We start from the raw sequence: 16,441 nt of genomic DNA, 5'->3' as shown, positions 1-16,441 counted from the left end.
TCAGAGAGAGGGAGACATAGAATCTGAAACAGGCTCCAGGCTCCGAGCTGTCAGCACAGAGCCCGACGCGGGGCTCGAACTCATGGACCGCGAGATCATGACCTGAGCCGAAGTTGGCCACCCAACCGACTGAGCCACCCAGGTGCCCCAAACGACCTCATTTTAAAGACTGTCTCAGAGGCGCCTGGGTGGCTCAGTCAGTTAAACGTCTGACTCTTGGTTTCGCCTCAGGTCGTGATCTGACAGTTGGTGGGATCAAGCCCCACGTCGGGCTCTGCACTGGAGCCTGCTTGGGATTCTCTCTCTCTCCCTCTCTTTCTGCCCCTCCCCCACTGTCTCTCTTTCTCAAAAATAAATAAACATTAAAAAAAATACAAATAAAGACTCTGTCTCCAAATGCAGTCCCATTTGGAGGTTGGGACCTCACCATGAATTCTGGCTGGATGCAAATCATCCCATAACAAATTCCTCAAGGACAGAATGAAGGATGCTACTGCTGACGACATGACCCTCCATACTCCACTCCATGACGATGATCGCTGGGGCAGCCATTGCTTGCCAGCTTGGTTGTAACTGGGCCAACAAATACGCTGCAGAGGCAGCCCAGTGTGTAAGAAATGCGGCCTTTCCAGGCGGGACTCCGCGGGCCCCATCAGCTGTGTGACTGCCAATGGCCATGGCCTTCCCATGCAGTGAGAGTGTTACCTGCCCAGCTCCAGGCACCTCAGAGGGTTGCTTTGGCTGGCAGTCCCCATGGGAGTGTGGACCTGCTTCCTAAACTGTGAAATAGCATATTTGTGGAATATTCTTCATGTGTTATGATACTAATAATAAGCTACCACCTGATTTTGACTGGATGCTGAAGATTCTGGCATCTTTAATGTCATGTGACTGCACTGGCCGACCTTAGTCAAGAGCTGTTCCCATGAACCTGGAAACCATCTGTGCCTGTGCCTCCAAACCCCGTCCTTCTCTCCTCCTGAAAAAAGGTTTTGTTTTAAAATGGTCACCAGAGACTTTCTCCACTGTCTTCTTCCTTCTGTGTGTCCTCACCTTCAGCCTCTTCTCTGACTCCTTCCTTTTCGAGACTGAAACCATAACAATTTCTCTATGATTACCCCCCAAAAAAAAAAAAAATCCCAAGGCACCTGGGTGGCTCAGTTGAGCGTCTGACTCTTGATTTCAGCTCAGGTCATGATCTCACAGTTTGTGAATTTGAGCCCCACATCGGGCTCACCTGCTCTCAGTGCAGAGCCTGCTTGGGACTCTCTCTCTCCCTCTCTCTCTGCCCCGCCTCTGCTCTTTCTCTCTCTCTCTCTCTCAAAAACAAATAACAGCAACAACAAAAAGAGTGATAAATGTTTAAACAAAAATCCCATCCCTTATTCCCTACCCCATCTTCCAATTCATCCTTAGAGACCAGTCTCTTGAGGCATGCTTGGACACCTGCTGACCCCACCTCCTCAGCCTGCTAGCATCTGGCTTCTGGCCACTCTGGGCCCTGGCATCACCCTGCAGGGCCACAATCAGATGCATGGTGATTCAAGCTGGCCTGTCCCAAATCTCCTTACTGTGCCTCTGGGAAGCACAGCAAAGGCTCCTGCTTCTTTTCCCCTTGTTCCCTCTGACCCCTGACCCCCCCACACACACACCGGTGCATCTGCATGTGGCCTCGCACCCCCTCCTCTTGGGAACCGTACATAACTAGCTTTTCAATGGCAAGCGTCTGCTGACCTGTCAGCCCCACCATTCCTGAACAGTAATAAAGCCTACGTTGTACAACAGGCTCCCTCAACTCTAAGAATATTGTCCACCTCAGGCCTCCCAAATCTCCCTAAATCTGTCTTCTCGGCCTCAGGCCTCATATGTCCTGCTCTGTACTGGACACCTCCATATGCCTGCCCACCTTCTCCCACCCCCACACTATATCTTACCCCGGATTCCCTATCGGGAATGATACCACCATCCGTCTGATCTTCCAGCCCCAAACCTGGGAGCCCTCCCAGACAGCCTCCCCATTCTCTTCTCCCATTGTCTGAGTCTCCACTTAACACTGAACACATTCTCCTGTCGTCGTCTGATTGCAGTTGTGTGGGCACCTGCTGGTCTACACAATCCATGAGGTTGAAGGGCCATGTCCCCATATTCCCCTGGGCTAATAATTGATAAATGTGTGAACTAATGAAGCGGAGTACTGGCCCAGAGACAGAATTGGAACTCACTGCAGAAGTGGGGTGTCCCCTGCCGTTTCTTGTGGGGCTTGAACCCACAGACTGTGAGATCATGACCTGAGCCGAAATCAAGAGTTGGATGCTTAACCGACTGAGCCTCCCAGACGCCTCCCCACCGCCCCACTCCCAACAGCCTGCCCTTTCTGCACGGGCTCACCATCATCTCTGTGCGCTGGGAGAGAAGTCACTTGTGGATTCAGCTGATGAGTGTTTACTGGGACTTTCTGGCAAAGTTTCCAGCAGTTCACCCCCTATGTGCAGCCTAGCAAAGGGAATAATGTCAGGCATTAGCAAACAGAGGGTTCCTTGCCTCCCGAGGACAGACCACCTCCCACAGCCATTACAGGGCTGTTAAGGCAACAGAACACATCTCAGGGCTTCTTGGGATCAAAGAATGTGGACACAGGAAGGTGGTGTAGACCTTTGGCATTAGAAAACAAGGCTTTTGAGACTTCAGTGGTTACAGAGGAACCAGGACATCCATGTCACGAGGGATTCCTATGGCCTGAAGTGTGATCTGACTTGTGCACTACAGGGTTGGGGTGTCTGAGGGGGCCGAGGCCTGGCCCTGAGCCCAGCTGCCCACAACCCTCACCCGCCAGACGAGCTTCTCAGTCTCCGTGTCTGTCCCGTACACAGTCACTTGGTGAAGTGAGAAAGAAAACTGTAGTGAAAGCCAAATCGTGGGTAACTTGTGGTATGCAGCAAAATCCCAAGGAAATGTGATTCTCAGTGAAAACATGTTTTCTGGAGAAAGCCAAGAGGCCATAGGAACATTTGGGTATCTACAAACTTGATTTATGAAACTCTGCTCTTCCCCCTTAAAATGTCAAGTGATTAAGATTCCTAGAAGTCATCATGAAACCCTCCACCCAGTGGCAGAAACCCCTGCACACCTCTGCTGGTTGGACACCCTTTGTCCACCCCCAGGGAATGGGACCCGGTGACCTTATCACAGGGCCTTGACCTTCAGGGCTGCCCTGGGCCTCCTGGCATACTCTGGACTGGCCTCCCATGTGGAGGGTGAGGAGACCCTGATGTTTCCATCTTGGCATGGGGTTATCCTGATAGGGCCTGGAAAATAAACCATGATAGCTAAACTCCAACGGGGGTTTAAAACAGGACCCTCTCACCCCTTCTGCCGAACCTCACCTTCACAGTGAGTGTGAGGGCTTAGAGCTGGGGAGAAGTTAGGGATGGAGGTGGGGCTCAGAAGAGTCTGGAAACAGGGGTGTTCAGAAATGGGTGTTATAGGTTGAATTTTGTTCCCCCACGAGGATAGGATGAAGTCCCAGTACCTGGGTATGTGACCACAATTGGCCGCAGGTTCTTGGCAGGTATAATCCAGGTAAAATGAATGAGGTCATTAGGGTAGGCCTAACCCAAGATGACTGGTGTCCTTATGAAAAGACCTCGGTAAAGACAGAGACGTACCAGGAGAATGCCACGTGGAAATGGAGACAGAGATCTGGGTGATGCTTTACAAGCCAAGAACCCCCAAATACCGCCAGATAGCCCCCAGAAGCTGGGGAGAGGCTGGAACAGATTCTCCCCCACAGGCTCAGAAGGAACCAGCCCTACCAGTTTGGGGCTTTTAGCCTGTAGAAGGGTGAGAGGGTAAATTTCTGTTGTTTTAATCCACCTAGTTGATGGTACTTTGTAACAGTAGCTTTAGCAAAGTAACACTGTGGGCAAGAAGGATGACGCCTGAAGTCTCCCGGGAGGGGGGTGGGGGGGGATTGCCCAGAGAGTTTGTTCAGACACACAGTGCTGGGCCCCTGCCATGGAGGGGCTGCTTTGGTGGGTCTGGGGTGGGGCCTGAGAATGTGCATTTCTAACAAGGCTGTAGGTGCTGCTGGTCCAGAGACCACACTTTGAGAACCACTGCACTAGGGGGCAGGATGTGGCCTAGGCATTGCAACCTTCCAGCCCCAGTAATGATGGGACGTATATCCCCACTACTGTGACTTGTGCCAGCCCACTTAGAACACTGCAGTGGCCACAGTCCATTTTCATTTTAAATCATCTCTTTAGCTTTTTTTTTTTTTTTTAATTTTTTTTTTTTTTCAACGTTTTTTATTTATTTTTGGGACAGAGAGAGACAGAGCATGAACAGGGGAGGGGCAGAGAGAGAGGGAGACACAGAATCGGAAACAGGCTCCAGGCTCCGAGCCATCAGCCCAGAGCCTGACGCAGGGCTCGAACTCACAGACCGCGAGATCGTGACCTGGCTGAAGTCGGACGCTTAACCGACTGCGCCACCCAGGCGCCCCTTTTTTTTTTTTTTTTAATATTTATTTTTGTGAGAGAGAGAGAGAGAGAGAGAGAGAGCGGGCAAGAGCATGAGAGTGGGAGGGGCAGAGACAGAGGGAGACACAGGATCTGAAGCAGGCTCCAGGCTCTGAGATGTCAGCACACAGCCCGACGAGGGGCTTGACCCCCCGAACGGTGAGATCCTGACGTGAGTTGAGGTCGGTCACCTAGCCGACAGGGCTGCCCATGTGCCCTTCCATCTCTTTAGTTTTAAGTGATTTCCACATGAGTTGGTTCATGGACCTCCCCCACCCCCCACCAGTAATAACCCCATGTGATAGGTGCTGGGGTCCCAATGTTTACAGACAGGAAAAGGAGGCCCAGGTGAGGGTAGGAGTCCTCAACAGGACACTTTGCCCTCCTGACTCCCTGAGCTCAGGATTCCCACTCAGAGCCTGGCCTGGGAGCACCCCTGGCGAGTCCAGCCCTGAGAACTCACATGTCCCACTTAGTAAACCACCTCTGAAGAGCAAGCCATCCCTGTCCACCTGTGGCTGGCTTTGCAAACCAAAGGTGCATCTCAGCCCGGCTCCCTCCCCCCACCCATTGTCCCCGCCTCTTTGCATCTCTCAACCCTGGTCCTCCTTTCTGATCTTGTTTTATTCCCCAGTGCCCTCTGGCTGTGCCTTCGTCCTGCTTCCATGTGCCCCAGTAAACCACCTGAGCAGTTTGGAGCTGAGAAGCCCGGTGTCAGGGTGGACCGGTTATGAGAAACTCCAGAGAATGGCAAGAAGGACTAGAAAGGGCGGAAGTCAGGCAGGTCTGGGCAGCCGGTCTCCAAGGAGGAGGCCTCCTAGTTACCAAGCTCCCACCGCCTCATCACACTGCTGGCTAGCCAGGCCCCCTCTTGCCACCTCCTCCCCCGCTTTGATAAGTGTGGGTTAGTGCAAACAGCGTGGAAGTGGAAGCTTTGCACTCCAGCCAGGTGTGGGCACACACTGTGGGCAGCTGGGATCTACTCAACATGGTGGGGGGGGGGGGGGGGGGCTCTCAGGGGAGCTCTTGCATGGTGAATGCACAGGACCCCAAGGGCAGAGTTCCAAATTCTTTAGGCCTGTGGTACGCCCCCACCCCCACTCCCTACCTCAGCAGGCCAGAAGCGCCTCCACTGAGCACTTGGCCGTCGTGTCCCCAGAGTGACATCTATGCCCGGACCTGTCTGTCCAGAGGGTCACACGGCCATCGTGTCCGAGGGTAACTCAAAAGCTGAGTGTCCTCCTTGCTCAGAGCCCAGTGGAGCCAGACACCGAGGCAGAATGGAGGAAAAGCAACCCTGAACTGTGCCCTGAGCGTCCCCCGTCCCACCTGGGGCCTCTTGATGGGGTGCAGTGTACCCGACTGCAAGAGAGGAATTATCCTCGTGGCCTAAACCAGTGAGAACGGACTGAGCACCACCTCTCCTTACAGGTGGAGGCGCCCTGCACTGTGGGGGGACAGCGACAAGAGGGCTCAGCCACAGCCGGGCTCAGGAGCGCCCGGCCCAGGTGACAAGTAACACCCCTTCCAGAGAGCAGAGCTCGAGACTGGAGGCGGAGGAGAGTCATGTGCCCCAGACGTCAGAAACTGCGAGATGCACGAAGCGGCGCATCGGGAGCGGAAGGTCACTGTGGGATAGGGACTGACGACTCCGCGGAGAGCCCCTGTTGCGGCTTGGGGGCGGGGACCCGAGGGATGGGCGGGGGCGGCTGACGCGCAGCCGAGCAGGGCCCTGCGCAAATCGCCCCAGTCCAAACGCGCCGCAAGTCGCTCTCAAGTCGGGAAGGTGCAATGAAAGGTTCGTCTGGATCGCCTGTCAACAACGCTCCCTTGGATAAGCGCTTCCACACAGGCACTCAGCTAGTGAGAAACCCGTGCGCTTTCCCGGGCTTTGTCGTGTCCCCGCCGCACGGGTAATGGGGACGAGGTTGGTCCGCACAGGGAGCCCGGCCCCCGCGCCCCTGTCACTCCTCTCCGTCCGGACCCGCGCGCCCCCAGGTCCGGAGCTCGGGTGCGTCCCCAGAGCTTTCTGACATTTCCGGGGAAACCTTGGCGTTTTGTGAATGTTAACTTTAAGCTTTTACAAACTCTGCCTCGGAGGGAGGGGCACTGTGTTGCTCTTTACAACATTTGCGTCCCCAAACTTGAAGCCTCGTTCTTTTGGTCTTTTCTACATTTATTATGCAAATTCTCCCCCCCCCCCACCTTCAGAGGCCCAGGAGCCCCCTGTTCTTTATTTCAGTCCATGAGAGGTGCTACATCCTGAAGCTGTCAAGTTCAAGCTCTGGGGCCCCCACCTAACCATCCAAGACTCTGTACCTAATTTTGCATTTATTCCCCTGTATTCTTTTTCTTAAAGAACCCACCCCTCAAATTATATAAGCTTCAGGCCCTCAGTCCTGCCCCCCTCCCTAGATAAAGTCTCAAAGCCGGTGAGTCATTAGACCTTATTCCCTTCTAAGGGCACTGAGCCCCCAGCCTGGTTGATAGTCCGTGTTTCTGAGGAAGCTTTTCCCTGGGGGGGAGAGGAGGAAGACGCTGACACTCTGAGTTTTAAGAAGCTGAGGAGCCATTTCCTGTACCGTTTGGAAGCAAAGAAGTAAATGATGGGGTCAGTGCCACCGTTCATGTTCATGAGGGGCATGGTGAGCTGAAGGGACAGTCCCCTGGCAAGATGGCGGATGGAGCATCTCTCTCAGCATGAACCGGATGATGGTGAGGTGGTAGGGGCTGAAACACACCAGCACGGCCACCAGCACCACCAGGGTGAGCTGGCGGGCCCTCCGGTGGCAGCCTTTCTGGCTCCTCAGAGGGTTTTCCCGGGCCGTCCTGCACAGCTTCAAGGCGATCTTCATGTAACAGAACAGTATGATCCCCGCTGGCCCACAGAAGCTTATGGCACAGGCCACCAGGACCACGAGGGGCAGCCTGAGGATTCCCTCAACACTGTCATACTCCATGCAGGTCGGCTTGCCTGCCACGGGCTTGGTCACGGGGATGAAGAGCAGGGGTGCCGTCTGCAGCGACGCCAGGGCCCAGAGAGCCACACCGACGAGCTGCACTCGGCCAGCGTCGCGGAGCTGGGGGCACCGGTGGGTGCGGACCACAGCCAGGTAACGGTCCACGCTCACACATGTCATGAGGTAGACCCCCCCGTAGGTGTTCACGTAGAGGATGAACGCCGTCAGCCTGCAGAGCCCTTCACCAAAAGGCCAGCTGAAGTCCAGCGGGTAGTAAGTGATCCTTCCAGGCAGGGCCAGTGTGAACAGGAGGTCAGACGCTGCCAGCTGGACCAAGTAGACGCCCGTTGAGTTGATCTTCTTGCCCTTTTGACGGGCAAGGCGTAGGGCAAGGATGTTTCCCAGAGCACTGAAGACCAAGAGGGCTGTGTAGAACAGAGAGAGGGTCACACTGACTGCCGGGGTGGGGAGTGAGGAAGGCAGGAGCTGGCATTGTGGAGGAGGCGGCTTGGGTCAGCCATGCTGGCGGTCATGTCACTGAGGTCCTTGGGGAGACAAAAAGAAAAGAAAACATAATATGGCATCTGTGGGGCTATGCCTCTGTAGTAGTAATAAATTTGCTGAAACAACACGCAAATGAAAAACCTATGTCTTTTTAGGTAAACTTTGGGGGCTCCTGGCTGGCTCAGTTGTTAAGGGCCCAACTTCGGCTCAGGTCATGACCTCGCAGTTCGTGGGTTCCAGCCCCACGTCGGGCTCTGTGCAGCTATTGCTGTGTAACATGTTACCCCCCAAAATTTAGCAGCTTGAAACACACTTCGTTATGTTCACAGTCAGGATTTGAAGAGGACAGAGTAAGAATGGCTTTTCTCCGCTCCTCTGTGTTGGGAGCCTCAGCTGGGAAGTCACAACGGGGGCTTACTCGATGGCAGAGCCTGGGACCGTGTGGGGGTGACTTCCCTCAGATGAACGGCAGTTGGTGCTGGCTTCTGGCTGGAACCTCAGCTAGGGGTGTCAGAACTAAAGGTCCCTCACGTGCACTCCTCACGAGACTGGGCTTCCTCAGCATAGCAGCCCGAAGGGAACTGCATTTCTTTCACGGCCGCCTTAGGCTTGAAAAGTGCCCCGGAAGCGACGTGGACGCTCCGTGCATTAACCACTTCTGTTATTTTCTGACTTTTGATGCTTTCACGTCTTGGGGCCTCGCTGACCCTCAAGGGACTGTCTCTTCCTGGGTCAGCCAATTCCTCGAGTGTGCTTTTCGAGGGTAAACCAGCCAGTCCGCAGTCACACCCCAACCACCTCCTTTATCGGACTGTCTGGGCCACTCTCCACCTGCCCTAATCACCCACAGGGCCAGATGCCAGACGACCAGGGCAGCCCCTGTGTCCCGGAGCCCCCTGAAATGATCCAAACTAGCCAGTCCAAGTCTGCTTTGCCCCGCCTCACGTGGGTTTCGTCCTGCAGAAATCACGCCAGCAGTTCTTGCCCACCTTTCTGCCTCTCTCTGTCTCCCGGCTGACGCTGGTGCTTCCCCTGTGACCCCTGTGATGTGGCCTGTCCCCTCTTCTCGGGATCGGTGAGTGACAAACTGTCTTTACCGATGGCAGTTGTCTTCTGATCCGTTGGCCTTTCTGAACGTCAGTTTTTCTATTAATATGCTGTATTTTACAGCACCTTTTCTGACCTGGCCACAGAAGAATGACGTCATCACCCCCACCACCTCCAGTTGGCTACAAGTGAGTCACAAGCCCACGCAGAAGCAAGAGAAAGGGACATAGCTCCCACCTCTCGATAGGAGGAACAGCAAAGAATTCATACCCACTTAAAAATCCCAACACGTACGTGCAAAAGCGTGCACAAGTCATACAGGTACAGTTTGATGATTTTCACAAAGTGAATACCTCCAAGGGATCAGCACCCAGATTGGGAAACATACCTCACCAGCCTCCCCAAAGCTCACCTTTGTGCCCTGTGTCCTCTGCCTCCACACCAGGGTAACTACTGTCCTCACTTCTAAAATCACAACTCAGGGATGCCTGGGTGGCTCGGTTGAGCGTCTGACTCTTGATTTCGGCTCGGGTCATAATCCCAGGGTCATGGGATTGAGCCCTGCCTCAGGCTCCATGCTGAGTGTAGAGCCTGCTTGGGATTCTCTCTCTTTCTCTGTCTCCCTCTGCCCCTCTCCCCTGCTCGCGCACATTCTCTCTCTCTCAAAGAAAATTAATAAGAAAATTTAAAAATCACAACTCAGTTGCACACCTGCTTCTGAACTTTAAACCAATGAAATCACAATGTATATGTGTATTCTCACACAGGTAGCGTTTTTGAGTCAACATTAGTTTGTGGGTTTTACCCATATTGTTGGGTGTGGTTGAAGCTCTTTTGTTCTCACTGCTATAAGATATTCCCTTGTATGAATGCATCACCATCAATTTGTCCATCCTACTGTTGAGGAACATCCAAATCGTTTTCACTTTGCAGACTGCTCAAGGGGCCTGAGTGGCTCCGTCAGTAAAGTGTCTGACTTCAGCTCAGGTCTGATCTCAGCTCAGGTCGTGAACTCAGGTTCACGAGTTCGAGCCCCGTGTTGGGCTCTGTAATGACAGCTTAGAGCCTGGAACCTGCTTTGAATTCTGTGTCTTCCTCTCTCTCTCTCTCTGCCCCTCTCTGCACCAGCCGGGAGTATATAGCTGGTGAGTCCCCGGTTCTGTGCGTGCTTGGTTTTGGTATGGTTTTGGTATGGTCTGGCAAATAGTTCGTCAAAGGAGCTGCTCTTCATGCTCCCCAAAATGTGTGGGGGTTCCTGCAGCCCCTCGTTCTCACCAACGCTTGGTGTTGGCAGTCTTTGTCAAGTGAACCGTTCTGATGGGTCTGTAGGGGTATCTTCTTGTGGTTTTAATTAGCATTTCCCTAATGACTACTAACGTAGTCACATGTTTACTGGCTGTGTTTATACCTTCTTTATGAGGTGCCTGTATGAATATTTTGTCCCTTTTTCTATTGGATTGTCTGTCAAAAATGTTTATGATTGGGGTGCCTGGGTGGCCCAGTCAGTTAAGCATCCAACTTCAGCTCAGGTCATGATCTCGTGTCCGTGGGTTTGAGCCCCGCGTCGGGCTCTGTGCTGACAGCCCAGAGCCTGAAGCCTGCTTCCGATTCTGTGTGTGTGTCTCTCTCTCTGCCTCTCCTCCACCCATGCTGTCTCTCCATCTCTCAAAAATGAGTAAATGTTTGGGGTGCCTGGGTGGCTCAGTCGGTTAAGCGGCCGACTTCAGCTCAGGTCATGATCTTGCGGTTCGTGAGTTCAAGCCCCGTGTTGGGCTCTGTGCTGATGGCTCAGAGCCTGGAGCCTGTTTTGGATTCTGTGTCTCCCTCTCTCTGAACCTCCCCGTTCATGCTCTGTCTCTCTCTGTCTCAAAAATAAATAAACGTCAAAAAAAGAAAGAAAGAAAAAAAATGAGTAAATGTTAAAAAAAAAAAGTTTATGATTTCCTTTTTCCAATCCATTTCCCCCAATCTGCTAACTTAGCCATGCCTTTGATATGCACACCTCCATTTTTATTATCTGCGTTCTGATCATCCTTTAACTTTTAATTTCTATACCATGATGGTAAGGGGAAGAGCTGGGGCAGGTCTACCCAAAGCTCCCTGCCTAGCAGGTGGGGCCTGAGGGGCTGTCCCCGTGGTGCACACGTAAGCACTGAGGTTGCGGGGGCGTGTAGTTTGCCCCAGGACCACAGTAGCTCATAGAACGAGGATCACAGACCCAGTTGGAGAATGCTGCGCGTCTGCAGTCAGATGCTGACTCGAGGGGCACCAGCTCCCTGAGCCCCCAAATCTCACTTGCATCAGGACACAGCTGTCCCCTCCTTGATCAATTTGGGGCTGGCTGGTGGGGAGCCTGCTGTAGGTTGTGGCTTATTTTAACCTAGGCATAGAAGATTTTGTCTAGTCCCTACAGATGGGAGAAGGGGCCTCAGTTCTAATGGAAAATAGAAGTCAGCCTGAAAGAGAGAAAGAGGAGCACTGAAAAGCCCTTCGAACCTCAGAAGGCTAGCTGGCCAGATCTCAACATGATAGATAGATGATCCCATTGAGAGATGTATGATCAGTTTCCCTAAAAGACGAATTCAAACATATTTTTGATTTTATCAAGTAATTCCCAAGTGCTGTGCCAGCTACTGGTTATATTCAGAAGATGCAAAAGAATCAAGTTTTTATTACTTGAGCCTTACGGTCTGGTTGGAAAGATAAGGTATGCAGTTAAAAATTGCTAAAGGAGTAGGAGAAGGAGAGAGAGAAGGAGGAGGAGGGGGAGGAGGGGGAGGGGAAGGGGAAGGAGAGGGAGAAGGGGAAGAAGGGGGAGGGGAAGGAGGAGGGGAAAGGGGGAGGGGAAGGAAGAGAAGGAGGACCAGGGGAAGGAGGAGGGGAAGGAGGAGGGGAAGGAGGAGGAGGGGAAAGGGGGAGGGGAAAGAAGAGGAGGGGAAGGAGGAGGAGAGGGAGAAGGAGGAGAGGGAGAAGGAGGGGAAGGAGGGAGAGAGGAAGGAGGAGGAGGGGAAGGAGGAGGAAGGGAAGGGGAGGAAGGGAAGGGGAGGAAGGGAAGGGGGAGGAGGGGAGGGCCCTCTCTGTGCCCGTCATCCCCACCCCATGGGACCTCCCCCCTCCCCGACAGGCACAAAGCACCCTATTCCTCCTACCCCATCCCTTCTGATCATAGGAAATGACCCAATACTGGTCATTTATGCCTTAACATGAAGTTACTAATGCATTTCCCTCTCACAAGTGTATTTGCCTTTTGAGACTCACAGAGTGGTGATTGTAAAGGGCAAGGTGTGCCGCTGTTAAGGGATTGTCAGTTAGTGCAATCATAGGGGAGAGTTATGGAAAGTGCTTCCAGAGGGTTACCCCCAGGTCTGGCCCAGTGAAGGCAACTTGGTCCCGTCAACGGGTTTCACTCAGTGACTTGAAGGTGACCCTGGCCTTCGTACCTTCTGTCCCGAGCTGTGCTTCTGCTCAGACGAGAAATGGCAGGGGTCCCGCTGCTGAGCTGGGATCTGCTGGGATGCTGGACCCATTGATTGCAGAGCAGAAAGCGGTGAGGAGCAGTTACAATCTGAGCCTTTCTCTCGGAGCCCAGTGCCTTCCTCGTGCCCCGAGAAGACTCACCTCTGGCCCACTTACCTGCTGACCAAGGCCAGCACACAGGGAGCCCAGCAGAGCCTTGGCCGGGGCCCAGATGCTTTCCCAAGCAGCCGGGAGGTGCCCTCTCCCCGCTGCAGAATTGACTCAGATCACCGCACTCCACTCCATGCCCTACCTCCCTTCACCCACTCCTGCAGAAAAAAGAAGAAACGGGAGAAAAAACACAAAACCCAAGGGTGGCAGACAAGGTGATCTTCCTGCACAGGATGTACACGCTCAGCCACAGGGCTCCTGGCAGCTGCTGAGAAGGAGGGAGGGGAGGAAAGTCGCTCTGGGAAGCCAGTTCCCGTTCTGTTCCATTTCTGTGCCCCCCACAGGCTGGGATTTAAGCCATATTTGTGACTATCGAATCACCACAGTCAGGAAATTCAAAAGCGGCCACCATTCTCCCTCCTGACTGGGAGCGGTGAGCTGGGGAAAGCAAGAAGTGCCATCTGGGGACTTGAACACACTCAGCCTCGGAAAGTGGAGGGGAGCCGCGCCTTGTCGGGATTCCCTGGGCCTTGTGGTCCCAGCGAGATGCTTTGATGGAGCCTGAAAGCCGAATTTGCAGCCCTCAGAGGCTGTGCCCCCAAGGGCTGCAGCCAGCAGGGGCAGGACCTGCCGGATCACAGCTGAAGCCAGGATGTCCCCCAGCAGGGCGAGGCCCGGTGTCCCTTGCTACTGCTCTTTTCTTCCTCTCATTTCTAGAGAACGGTTTTCCTCACCGCACAGCAGTCTAGTAAATGAGGCATCAAACCCATCGTGCCTCGTTCCTAAATTGCCGCCACAGGGATGTCAGTGTGTGCATTGTTCCTGAGGCTCTCTATGAACACCCTGTGAGGCCCTCCAGCCCAGCCTGAGACATTTGCTCCCAGACCCCTGTGTCTCCCGCATGGCAACCCACATGCCTGGGTTTCCTGAGTCCAGGATGTGGGTCAACGGGCTCCCCTACCTGGCCTCCCACTGACAAAGGCCATGGGACCCAATTTTTCCCATGTATAGATCGGGCCCCAAAACATGTCCCCCAAATCTCCTGATCTGTTGGAGAACTTGCATAAAGAAGCCTTATCTTACCAGAAACTTTTATGAGAAACTTCCCCCCTCCACCCCCAGGAGGAAGAGCTAAGGCAGTTTCCAGAGGTGCCTGACGTATACACAGGTCATGAGCCCTAGGAGAACCTTCCTCCGAGTCCTCAAGAATTTAAGATTCTCCTAGTAAAAGGACATAGAAGGCCTAAGAAGGGCAACACAATATAAAATATCTCCTGCACTGTTGTTCACTCAGGATTCATTCAATAAGCATATGCTGGCGGCACCCGGGTGGCTCAGTTGGTTAAGGGCCTGACTCTTGATTTCGGCTCAGGTCATGACCTCACAGTCTGTGGGTTCTCCACACGGGAAGCACAGACCTGCTTGGGATTCCCTCTCTCTCTCTCTCTGCCCCTCCTCAGCTCTCTCTCTCTCTCTCTCAAAATAAATAAACTTAAAAGAAAAAGCATAAACTGAGTGCCAGCTTGGAGCCAGGCAGGGCAAAGTACACATAGTGGGGGGGGGGGGGGGCGGGGGGGGGGAAGCTGTCCTCCACCCTCCCCAGGGCAGGTAGCAGCTGGGCTCTGCTGATTAAACTGACAAAAGACAGATGAACAGAAAAGGCATATGCATTTTATTTGATATTAATCATTTTAAGTGGCATGGGAACCTTCATTGAAAAGTAGTGGGGACCCAAATAAGGAGTCAGACCTCAGCGTTGGCAAAGCACTTTCACAAAAGCGATGCATTGTGGAGGGTGTCAAGACAGAGGAAGGGAGGGGGTAACTGTGCAGGGAAAGGAATGGGAGATAAGGCCTGTTCTGAGTTCTGTCATGCAGAGAGCTCTCTATGGGCTCTGGGCTTCGGGCAATCCTCTCCTGGTGTGGAGAGTGAAACACCTTTATAAGTGGAGATTTATGTCCTGCTTGGAGACAGATGGAGGGGGACAGAGAGCCTTCTCCTTCTGTTTCTTCCATTTCTTAATGGCCTTCAACCCAAAGTAATCCTTCTGCTACGGTGGCTCATCTGGGTGCCACATTCTGGTCGCCTTCGTGGGTATGTGAGACTGGGAGTATGTGGCGGGCCCTCACTGGGCCATACGAACACACAGATGAGTCACTGCACACATGCTTGGCCTGGGATCTGGCTGATCCTCACCAGGAGCCCCTCTCTCCCGCTTGTCTAAGCAGCAGCCCCCACTGATGAAGTTTTAGGGTGATGGTGGGGTCCAGAGCTGATGGCCAAGAAAGGATTCTTGAAGACATCTTTGGTGCAAAAAGGTGATGTTATTAAAGCTTGGGGACAGCACCCATGGGCAGGAAGAGCTGCCCTGGGGTCATGACTGGTAATTCATTATTACATGCCCTCAGGTTGGGAGGGGGTCAGGGATAGGAGCAGGTCTCTAAGGAATTTTGGAAGCAAGGTTTCCAAGACCTTGAAGGGCTAGCTGTTGCTAGGGAAATGCCATTTATTACCATTTAATAAAACCTCAGTCATGAGACCCTTCAGATGCACATTGGGGGCCATAAGCTTGGAGTATGATTGCCAGCATATATCTTGGGGGAGTTGAGATAAAGGAAGTAGACTTACAGGGTCCTCAAGGCTGGGATAAAGTTAAGCTAAGATTCCCTTTTGCCTCCAGCAAAGTGTCATCCTGGAGGCAGCTGAGCTCCTGGAGGTAGATCACTCTGCCGGTTTGAAGGACTCATCAATGGGCTGTAGGCAGTAAGGGAATTTCATTTTTCATTTGCTTAAGTTCCGTACATCACTGTGGCAAGCACTTAAACTCCTTTCCTTTGTAAGAGCAGCCAGGAGTGTCTGTGGAACATCACACATAATCCGCCTGGGGGTGAGGGGCCAGTGGTGTCAGCCTGTACTTTGTCCTTAGCTCGTCGCATGCTCCCTCATCAGCCGCTGTCTCCTTTCCATTCCCCTTCTGTGCTGATCGCCTATACAGTGCCCTGGATTTCCCGATGTCTTTGGGCCGTTGTCCAGTTGTTCCTTGTGGTGGGGGTGGGGGCGACTGCATGTCAGCCAGCAACCTAGGGGTAAGGCCTGCAGCGCGCTCTTTTATCGATGCTGATGAGGGAGCATAAGGCAGGCTGAGGGCAAGGTACAAGCAGCGCACACACACACACGCGCGCACGCACACAGGGTGAGATATGTGTGATATTCCTCAGGCACTCCTGGCTGCCCAAGGACAAAGGAAAGGAAAGAAAACTAATGGTTAAACTGATAGAGTCTCCATCAGTTCACAAATATCTTAGTAAATTACAAGAAAAAGGCAATCTTATCCATAGCCTAATCTCCAGAAAGCAATAGACTCCGTTTCCTGAAGCCCCAACATCACCCCTCCATAGTGATGTGGGGAACAAAGGCAGAAGAAAATGGCAGGTAAAATTAAATTTCCTCATAACCTGCAACCCATTGACAAATACTTGAGGCAAACATAGAGTATAACATTTCTCCAGGAACCCCTTACCTTCCTAATGTTAATGCTTTGCTAGAGGGAAAAACCACCTTAGCTTGACAACAGCTAGGGCTCCAGTAATCTGTGAGTCTTCAGCATATGAAAGTGTCTTTAGAAACTTCCCTTTTGAGTTTACCTCCCCCTAGTCCATAGTATACAACCAGTCATTCTACACAACCCCAGTGCAGCTCTTCCTGCCCACGGGTCTTGTCCCTGTGCTTTAATAAAATCACCCTTTTTGCACCAAAGATGTCTTCAAGAATTCTTTCTTGGCC

The sequence above is a fragment of the Panthera onca genome, chromosome A1 (genome assembly GCF_046562875.1).
Source record: "Panthera onca isolate mPanOnc1 chromosome A1, mPanOnc1 haplotype 2, whole genome shotgun sequence".
Taxonomy (NCBI): domain Eukaryota; kingdom Metazoa; phylum Chordata; class Mammalia; order Carnivora; family Felidae; genus Panthera; species Panthera onca.
This window is presented reverse-complemented; position numbering follows the sequence as displayed.